At 45.8% G+C, this 10,546-nt stretch overlaps 1 pseudogene; it reads left to right on the top strand.

Annotated features, from left to right (window-relative positions):
• Positions 1–2,536: 2,536 nt before the first annotated feature.
• LOC123155999 (disease resistance protein Pik-2-like) lies at positions 2,537–6,186 on the top strand (annotated as a pseudogene).
• The last annotated feature ends 4,360 nt before the right edge of the window (positions 6,187–10,546 follow it).

The following is a 10,546-nucleotide window of genomic DNA, read 5'->3' as shown; positions in this document are numbered from 1 at the left end:
TTTCGTTACTCTTTTGTTTTCTTTCAGTTTTCCTTTTCAAGTTAATTTCTCTTTTCAACAATTTTCTTTATTTGGTTTTTTATCTTTTTCTTTTATTCTCTTTCTTTCAAACTTTTTTCAAAATATTTCATGTTTCCAAAAATTGTTCAATTTTCAAAAAAATGTTCTCAAAATTCAAAAATTGTTTCAAACTTTCAAAATTAAGAAAATGTACAGGATTTCAAATTTTTATTCATGTATTCAAAAAATAACATGCTTCCAAATTTGTTTGGTATTTTTTAGAATTGTTCTCCGTGTCAAAATTTGTTCTGAAGATTCAAATTTTTTCCAAGCTTTGAAATTTGTTCTCTGTTTCTAAATTTTTTCTCAAGATTCAAAAACATTTATTGCCTTAAAAAATTGTTCACAAACTCCAAAACATTCTTGTTTTCAAAAAAAATTCAGTTTTAAAAAAAATGTTCTCAAAATTCAAAAATTGTTCTCATTACAAAACATTCAAAATTCAGAAAATGTACTGGATTTTAATTTTTTGTTCACCTATTCAAAACAAATTCACGCTTCGAAATTTGTTCGGGATTTTTTCAAAATTGTTCTCCATTTCAAAATTTGTTCACAAAATTCAAAAAATGTTCGTGCTTTGTTTCCAAATTTGTACAGAAATTCAAAACTTTCCCATTTTGAAAATTTGTTCACAAATTCGAAATCTGTTCGGTGTTTTTAGAAAATGTGTCTGTTGTTTAAGATTTGTTCACAAATTCATAAAATGTTCCTATTTTGAAAAATATGTTCACAAAGTCAAAAAAATGTTCACTGTTTTTCAAACTTTTCCGTGATTGTCATAAATTGATTGGTATTAAAAAGGGTCCTGTTTTTCAAGGATTGTGCGGAAAATCAAAAAATGTTCATGCTTTAAATTTCGTTCACAAATTCATTTTTTTCACATTTTGTAAAAAAGGTTCCTGTTTTTCAAAATTTCGACACATCTTCAAAAATCAATCCCATTTTACAAGTTTGGTTAAAAAATACACAACTTTTCAAACTCGTGCGAGCTTGGCAAAATCAATCCTTTTTTCTTAGTTTTTTTAACACTGCTAGCAGCTCATGCGTGGGCCGGCCCAGTCGGAGCGTGCTCCATGCGAAGCCCCGACTTCATGCCGCATGATGCGGCGTATAGGAGGTCCCGCAAACGAGAGCGATCGAGCGAGCGAACCGCTCGCGTAGTTGGGCCGGGCCAGTAGGGAGACGCGCGTGAGCGCTGGTTGGGTCATCCGGCGCTCGAAGCGCTGAATAGGAGCTCCCTCATCTGTTTCTCAAAAAAAGAAGAGCTCCGTCATCTGATCTAGAAGGGGATGCCATGGTGGATGCCCGGGCGTGGCGACCATCGGGGCTGGGGAAGGGGAAAGCTATTATTCTTGGATGCGACCAAGGATGAATGTAGTTGATTGTAGTCGATCGTTTGTGGAGTTGTCTCAGGCTCTCAGCCTCTCAGGCTTAGCTAGCTCGCTGCTGACGGATACTAGTCCACTCCACGAGTCTAGGTGGCCAAGCGAACCCACTTCGCTCCCTGGTCCTCGTTATTTGAGCAATGGTGTGTCTGCTTTGATGGAAACAGCTAGAATTGGTGCGAAGTTGTCACTGCCACGGAGCTCGATTGATCCCTAAAGAAGTTCATGGTCGGGGGGACCGGGCGAGGACGGGAGGAGCGTGTTGAGGGCGTGGTTGAGAGCAAAGGGAGGTCAGTAAATGCTGCAGTGCGAGCAACAATCACGGTGCCAGTACCGGCATCGATCAGATGGAGAAGAGGTTTCTCAACAACACTTGGAACTAATCCCAGCAAGGTATTCTAAAATTTTAGTGCAGTATTATTTCTTCCTTCCTTGTACACCGAGCAGTTTCCTAGACCTTCTTGCTAATACCAACAACAATTAGTTGTCTGATGCATATAGAAGCTTATGTGCAGTACATGTGAAGTTTCCTGACGTACGATGGTGGCTTTAGTAAACAAAAATCTTAGCCAGCACATAAGTAGACGAAGTTAATTCAGTAACCGAATCTAGCTAATAAGCAAGTGGAGCATTGTTTGCCTGCATTGTGCTGCTTCCAAACTCCAACTACAATGTTCACAAGAGCCATCCATGTGTGACATCAAAAACGGACAGTCGGAGAAATATATGTGGAAGGGAGGAAGAATGCAAGAGATGTTTGTTTAGCTTACATATTTGTCTTTCCCAATTTCTTAGCAACAACGAATCTTTTCTGTACACTCCGCCGAAGCTTCCCAATAACTAGACCAAGTAATCGACCAAGGAAGCTTTGTGCTTGTTTCTTGTGATAATCGACTGAGGAAGCTTTGTGCCCTGTTCCCCTCAACCCTCAGTTTCTACGTTTCATGCTTTCCTTAACCAAATTATGTCTTCTGGCAAACATTATAAGATGTGGAGGCCTCCAACTTGAGTGATACCAATAAACATCGAACCACCCACAGAGCAGAGCACACAAGCAAAAAAACATGATCAGAGCAACGACGGGCGCGTTGATGGGGGTGATGACCCCCGTTCTTGGCAAGCTCACCGCTCTACTCAAGGAGTATGACAGGTTCAAAGGCCTCCATCCTCAGATCACCTCTCTAAGAGATGAGCTGCACAGCATAAAGGCTGCCTTGGAGGATCTCTCACAGCTAGAGGAGCCCAGCTTGCAAGTGAAGGAGTGGATGAGTCAACTGCGGGAGCTGGTCTACGACATCGAGGACTGCATCGACGACTTCGTGCATGGCCCTGTCCAGGACGATGCCCATGATGGCCTTACAAGTAAGATTGCTGGCTGGCTCAGGATGATCCAGCATTACCACCAAATAGGTGGCAACGTTGATAAGCTCAAGGAGCGTGCTCTAGAGGTTAATGATCGGCGTAAGAGGCTCAAGCTGGATGTTGCACCCTCTTCTTCTAGTGCCATGGCAATTGATCCTAGGTTGTCGGCCCTCTTTGAGGAGGCTGACAGGATCATAGGAATTGATGGTCCAAGAGATGAGCTCGTCAATGTGCTCACTGGTGAAACAGATGTAGTACAGGAACGTCGTGTCATTTCTATCGTCGGCGCCGGAGGCATTGGCAAGACAACCCTTGCCAATCAGGTATACAAGGAAGTCAAAAGTCAATTCCAGTTTGCAGTTTTTGTATCTGTGTCCAGGACTCCTGATGTCAAAAAGATCCTATCTGGTGTGTTGTTGAAAATTCTTGATGGAAGCAACACAAAGTTGGATGATGGCAGTCAAGATATCAAGAAAGATCTCAGTTCGTTAAAAGTGGAATACAATCAACTTGTTCAAAAGATTAGAGAAAATCTTCAAAATAAAAGGTATGTCAGTGCATTACATACTGTACGCTTCCGCATTTTTTGTGGGTTGCTTGGTCATGAGCAAAATCAATCCCTCCGAAAACAATTAGTAATCACCAAAAGAAAACTGAGAAGATAATTTGCACCAATCAATAGTGTTTTAGGACTTATGAACAAATGTAGACATCAATCCTGGTTAAATATCTGGGCAAAGAAGATATTAACATTCAAATGGTGCCTGAAATTTTGTACTCATCAAGAATGAGTAGGAGATGCTATGTTTAGACAGGGTTGATCAGAGTATTACACTTCAATAGGGGTGGCCTGAAAATTATATTGAATTCTTTGAGAAAATAATGTAAACCTACAGTAGTCTGCTAATTTTTGGTAGACCACTTACGTATTCCCTTATTGTATTATAACTGTGTAAACATTGTCTTCTTAATAACGTTGGGAAGAAAATATGTAGTTCGTCTCCAGATATGATAAGATATTGAAATAGATTACAAAGTTACCTTCTTAGTTATGCGTGCATGAGGTTTCAAAGGTAACAAATTTAATGAAGTTTATTGTTGCAATGCTGACGGCATAAATGTTTTGAGTTGATTTTTTTTTGCTCGACATTCAGCATGGGGAAGTTTTTAAGTTTGCTTTGTTTGCTGGGCTATTTTTTTCACACACTGCTTGCATGGAATAAAACTAATTATGTACCATCTTTATCCTTGACAATCAATTAAAGGTATTTTGTCCTGATCGATGACATATCGAGTAAACAAGCATGGAAAGACATCCAATGTGCTTTTCCCTATAATAACAGTGCAAGTTGGATAATGACGACTACACGTATTCAGGAGGTTGCTGAATCTTGTAGCTTTCCGCAAGTATACTACGTTTATCCTATGAAGCATCTTGACAATGATGCCTCAAAAAGACTATTCTTGAAAAGGATCTTTGCCCATGAAGATGATTGCCCATTTGAATTGAAAGAAGTTACCAATGACATAGTGAAGAAGTGTGATGGCTTGCCACTTGCTATAGTTAACATGGCCAGCCTACTTGCAACTAAACCAACCACAAAGCTGGAGTGGGCGAGGGTGAGCACTGGAACAAGACCATGAGTTGGCAGTAGTAAGAAGGATATTGCTTTTGAGTTATTATGACCTACCTTGCTATTTGAAGATGTGTCTATTGGACCTAAGCACATTCCCTGAGGATCATAAGATTGATTGTAAGCGTCTAGTATGGAGATGGACCGCTGAAGGATTAGTTGTTGCCCAACAAGGGCAAAATGTTGAAGAAATAGCAGAATGATATTTTAATGAGCTCATCAACAGGAACATGATCCAATCGGATCAAATCAACACCGACGGAAGAGTGACAAGTTGTCGAGTCCATGATATCATGTTAGATCTCCTTATATCCCTGTCAACTGAAGAAAACTTCGTTGCTATATTAAATAACCAAAAGCTTACAACTTCAACATACAAGATTCGGCGCCTCTCCCTCCAAGGCAATTGTGAAGAGCATCATATGTGGCTGGGCACTGGTAATTTTTCTCATGTCAGGTCAGTGTGTTTGGTGATTGTAAGTGGCTGCCCCCGCTCATTGGCCTTCAAACTTTAAGGGTACTAGATGCGGTGGACTGTAAACAATTGGGGGAGGATAATGTACATATCGAGGATATTGGAAGTCTGCGTCAATTAAGGTATTAAAGTCTTGGGCCCTTGTTCCGCAGGCTTCCAAGAGAAATCAAGAATCTACTGCTACTACAAACACTAGACCTGACTATAGCAAATATAAGAGAATTGCCCCCATCCATTATAGAACTGCACCAATTAGTGCGCCTGTTTGTGAATCTTTGCGTGAAATTCCCAAGTGGGTTTAGCAATCTGAGGTCTCTTCAGGAGTTGAGGTGGTTTGGTTGTGACAATAATTCCTTAGACGTTGTGCTGGAGCTAGGACAGCTATCTAAACTGAAGAAACTGCACATATATTGGGGTATTTTTGATGATACAGATGGTGATGAGGACAGATACAAGAAATGTTTTCTGTCGTCACTATGCAAGCTAGGAGAAGGCAACCTTCAAACTCTACAGATTGATGGTTTACTGCGTAATGTAGATTCCTTGATTGACTCATGGTACCCTCCTCCATGTCATCTCCAAGATTTTGAGATTGGGTCAATTTCCCATACGATTCCCAGTTGGATCTCCTCTCTGTCTGCCCTCATGTTTCTATGCATCACGGTGGAACAACTGGAACAAGAAGATATGCAGCTGCTCAAAGACTTGACAGCCCTTGTAAGCCTCACCTTGGAAGCAAGCAAATCAAAGGAAGTACTCACCATCAACCGTGATGGATTTCAGTGTCTAAAGCAGTTTTCTTTTGTCCTCTGGTTTTGGGCTAGTGATGCAGGTTCGGCACCCATTGTAGACAAAACGCGTGGGCCGAATCTGCTGTTTGGAGAAGGAGCGGCACCAAAGCTAGATTATCTTAGCATTCACTGTCGTGCACGTGATATGGTGTCTGCGGAAGGTGTTGCTTCTGATTTTGGCATCTTGCACCTTGCCTCCCTCAAGCACCTCCGTGTTAGCATTGCTTGTAGCGGTGCGAGGTCATGGGAGGTGGAGGCCACGTTGGCTGCCATCCACAATGCTTGCGCTCTTACTCCCAGTCCCAACCTCCAACTCGAGACATTTGTATTTTGGAAAGAATATATGGCAAAGGATGTGGAGCACAAGGATGCCATTTCATATTGTCAAAGAGGACCACACAGCACAAATAGAAGCAACAAGTTCCATGAGTCCAGTACCAGATAGAAGAGGACCATTATTCGCAACAGTTGAAACTTGAAAGTGCAAAGCGGCATCTAAGGTACTATTTCTTCTTCTTAACCCTTTGCAATATTTTATATGTTTTTGTTCTTTCATCTTTCTTTCATAGCTTTGGTGCTTAGTTCAGGTGGGACGATGGTTTTAGTTATTACTTGATCTACCTATCTTTGTATCAACATCACTATCAGCAAGATTTTGTCATGCATAAAGCTTTCGCAACATTGTTGCCATACGCTTCATCTGTCTCGCATCAGTTCCTCAACATACATTGTTTCACATCTTTAATTCTTGAAATGTTTTCGCTGACAGAACTTGAAACGGCTAAGGATGAGGGGAAGACAAGGATGAAGATGCGCATGACATAAAATGAAAAAAATGAGCCAGCCGAAGAGAAGATTGCGTAGTAACATAGTACAGTAGCTGTTTTTTCAGTTTAGCATCTAAGGAACATTTCACTTGTTCCTATATATGGAAAACCACCAATTTGTGCCACGCTTTTCATTCACTTACTATGCGAGTGTATGTCCAATTGTCCATGTTTCCGGTTTCATTTATCCATGTATGTCCAATTTTTTATGGCCCTGTCTTTGTGAAGCCCTTATTTGCATATTCTAGCACGATAGGCTCTAATATTATGTGTTGTGCATAAGTTAGAAGACCACCAAGTAGGTGAATCTGCTACCTCATCTCAAAAGTAGTCCACTTTCTGTTTGTAGAAGCATGCCACACCCTTTTCTACTAGGTTACAAATACTCCATTTGTTCCATGCTTGGCCAAATATGTAGGAGAACAACAAGGTTTTAGTATTTTCGCATTGACACAAGCATAGGTGGTATAAGAATTGTATATGGTGGCTAGATGAGGCAGGTGACAAGTACTCTAAGTGCAATTTGGACAACAGACAATATCAAATTAATTTTTGACAAGATTAAATCAAAGATCCTACCCACTAACCGCCTTATTTAGTTGGTCATTGTCTTACAATATTTATTTTTTCCTGCCACCTGAGAATGTGAGATTTATGTGCTTCATCCACATTGTTGTCAGGTGTTGCTTCAGTACCATCCTTCAAATTATTTTAGCGTTATATTTTAGGGTGATGGTTGCTCTGTTGGCCTGTTATATTTTAGCGTTGCAACTACATTCTTCAAATTATGCATGTTGTTAACTTTCTTTCCCCACCTATTGAACCCGCATGACTCTCTTATCCTAGGGTTACCGACTGCTGCCATTCCGTCCGCGTTCTCTTCAGTTTAGAGCAGTAATTCGAGAAGAATTTGTGCCTGGGTTAAGCCATTGGTTTCTTCTTCACAAGGGAATATTATCTGACCCGATGATGAAATAATATCATGCCAGCTCTGAATCTTGCTCGTGGTCTCAGCAACTCTAATTCACCATCAACATATAGCTAATTTTGAGATTTTCTTATTATTATATAAATTATATCATACCAAAAGTCTTATTTAGTTCCTACATGCATGTAATTCCCCTGTTTCCAAATTGAAACACGTGTTGATGCTTTTGCCTTTTATCAAGAAATATGTGTTTTTTAGCAATAGAATTGAATTGACTGCTATATACCTTGGTGGCGGGGCTTATCTATCCAACTGCGGTATGTGCTATCACCATAGTTCTGTTTTCTCTCATGTGTAAGCATGGCACTAACCTTGTTCCTTCCTTGGCATGAACGGAAGAAGATTAACGAACATTCATTTTGGAAGATATTTCCACCTCTGCTGGTCATGTTAGTTAACTTTGCTTCTATAGTGTTGTCTTGCTGGTTTAGAAGGACTCCTAGAGCAACTCCAACGGGGCGACCCATTTCGTCCGCCGCCATCTGTTTGGGTCGGCGCGGACAAAAGTGGAGGCCCAACGTGCCGACCCAAACCCAAAATGCGTCCACTTCGCGTCCGCGCCGACGCATTTGCGGCCCAAATTGCGCCCCAAATGCGTCGGCGCGGACGTGGAACGGACGCCACGCGCGCCTTCTCGATGTCCGCCGCGGCCCCACCTGGCGGTCGCCCAACTACCCGCCCCCGCGCCGGTCAGCTTAATTTATGACCCCGGGCCCATGCGTCAGCAACGGCGGTCGTCCTTTTTAAGCCGACCGTGTGGCGGGCCGTCCTCATCCACTTCCCGTCCTCATCTAGGCCACGCTCGCTCCCCCGTCACCGGAAAGCAAACCCTAGCCACCCAGCCACCCCAGCCGCCCAAATGGGGCTCTTCTCCGGCAGCAGCAGCAAGTCGAAGGGCAAGGCCCCCGCCGTCCCCTTCCCCGCAGAGTTCACCCCGCCTCCGACTGCGCCGGCTCGCCGGCAGAGGCAGCGGGTGAACGTGCCCGTGCACCAGGCGGAGTGGCACTGGCGCCACCGCGTGTCGCTGCCGCACGACTGGCATTTGGATTCGGAAAGGATCCCAGTGTCGGCGGCGCCACGGTCGGCTAGGGCGCACGCGGAGAAGGTGCATCGCCGGCGGGCGCTCCTGACGCCGGAGCAGCACCGCGACGAGGCCTACGCCTACGACTCGCCCAACTGGGCCCGCTGGTTCGCCTTCGAGCACGAGGAGGCGAGGCGGCGCGGCGTGCGCGAGGTCGACCGTAGCGTGCCGCCGCCGCCGCTCATCGTCAAAGAGGAAGACCAGGCGGCAGAGGACGCCTACCAGGCGGCCCTTGCGATCGTCTACCGGGAAAGCGAGGAGGACGAGCGGCGCAGGGCGGAGGTGGCAGACGAAAAAGAAGCTCGGTACGAGGCGGCCATGGCGCAGGCCATGGCCCTCTCCGCGAGCGGCGACTGCGTGGTGGGGCCGGTGGCCCCGCCGTCCCCTCCCCGCTGCCTCTCCAAAGCCGAACCACAGCCGGAGCCAGAGCCTATCGAGCGCTACTCCTGGACAGGAGTAGTGCGCGAGTGGGTGAGGGTGCCGCCGGTCTGGATGCAGGCCACCCCGGAGCAAGAGGCGGCGTACCTCGAGCATTGGCGGCAGATCCGGGTGCGCGAGGAGCGCCGCGAGGGCGAGTACCTCGAGATGCTCGAGCGCGACGCCGAGGCCGAGGAGGAGGCGCGCCAGGCGGCGGCGGCCCAGGCGGCGGCACTGCCAGCGCCGGCACAGCCCGCGCCCGACATGGCCGCGCTTTGAAACACGACGTTCAGCTGGGCCGGTCCGACGCCGACACTCATCGACCTTACTGACCCCGAGGACGACGACGATGCCGCCTAGGGCAGCGTGCCACCCCCTAGTTTTTAGTTTGTATTTAATTTTCTTAAATGCTAATGTGGACGCGTGGATTCCCGCCGGCCTTCGTGACCGGCTTTAATGTTTAATTAATTTATTTTGTATGTTAAATATGCATGCATTCAGTTTTTTTTATGCCGTCGAAATGGATCGTGTCAGTGTTGGGCGCACGCGCCGATCCAAACGCCGAAGCGGACACCCGTGTTTGTCTGGTCGACTCAAACGAACAAAAAGCGGATGAAATCGCCATCCGTTTGGATCGGGCCGTCGAAATTGCTCTAAGACCTCAATCATTTCAGCTCAGGGCTCTATTGCTTACGTCTGTGTTACTCAGCTGTCTCCACGCGCGACGACCGCTCGATGCTCCTGGCCTAGCAACTTTTCGTTAAAGTCGCGTTGTCACGCACGCACGCACGCACTACCCAGAAATGGTACTGCACTACACCTTCAGTATAGGCACACATACGTGCACGGCCGCGACCCGACAATAAATATGATGAACCTCTTTTCTCTACGAGCGACGTAGCGTTGCTGCAAGCCTGTAAGTCTACGACGCTGCAGCTCAGAGGGAAAAGTAGTCTACGACGCTGAGCTAGCTCGTGTGACAGTGACACGCGTCGGCGTCGCTGCTGATGGACCGGAGCGATGCTGTGGCAGGATCAAGCTAGTTGTCGTCAGTCGTGACGATCCACGCTCTATTTTACCAAAAGAAAGAGTTAAAAGCACGCCAGGCCCATAAACTTGTCCACCCCGTGATGGTTTGGCCCAACAACTTATAAAAGCTCACACCGCCACCCAGGAACTATCCCCCGATGTGCAAAAAAAACCAAGCCCAATCCCGAAGCGACATTTGGCGCCAGGCTGGCGCAGGTGGGCCAAGGCGGTCGTCGCGCCACTTTGCAGAAACCCCCATCACGCTGGAATTAATTAACCCGCACTCCACAGCTGGGCTGCACGCGGAAAATATACAAATAGGGGCTCATATCGTTTCGTTCTCCATTTTCCGCCCTTTTCCCTTCGCCTCTTTCGGCTGAACTTGCGCGGTGGCGACGCTTGCAGTTCCGGATGACGCCAGCCACCTTGGCGACGTCGCCGGCGAGCTTTACGGCCATGGAGCCGCCCGATTCCGTCGGTTGTGTGCGGGATCCCGG

The sequence above is a fragment of the Triticum aestivum genome, chromosome 7B (assembly GCF_018294505.1).
Source record: "Triticum aestivum cultivar Chinese Spring chromosome 7B, IWGSC CS RefSeq v2.1, whole genome shotgun sequence".
Classification (NCBI taxonomy): Eukaryota; Viridiplantae; Streptophyta; class Magnoliopsida; order Poales; family Poaceae; genus Triticum; species Triticum aestivum.
The sequence above is the reverse complement of the archived record's forward strand: the minus strand, read 5'-3'. Positions and strand labels throughout refer to the sequence as shown.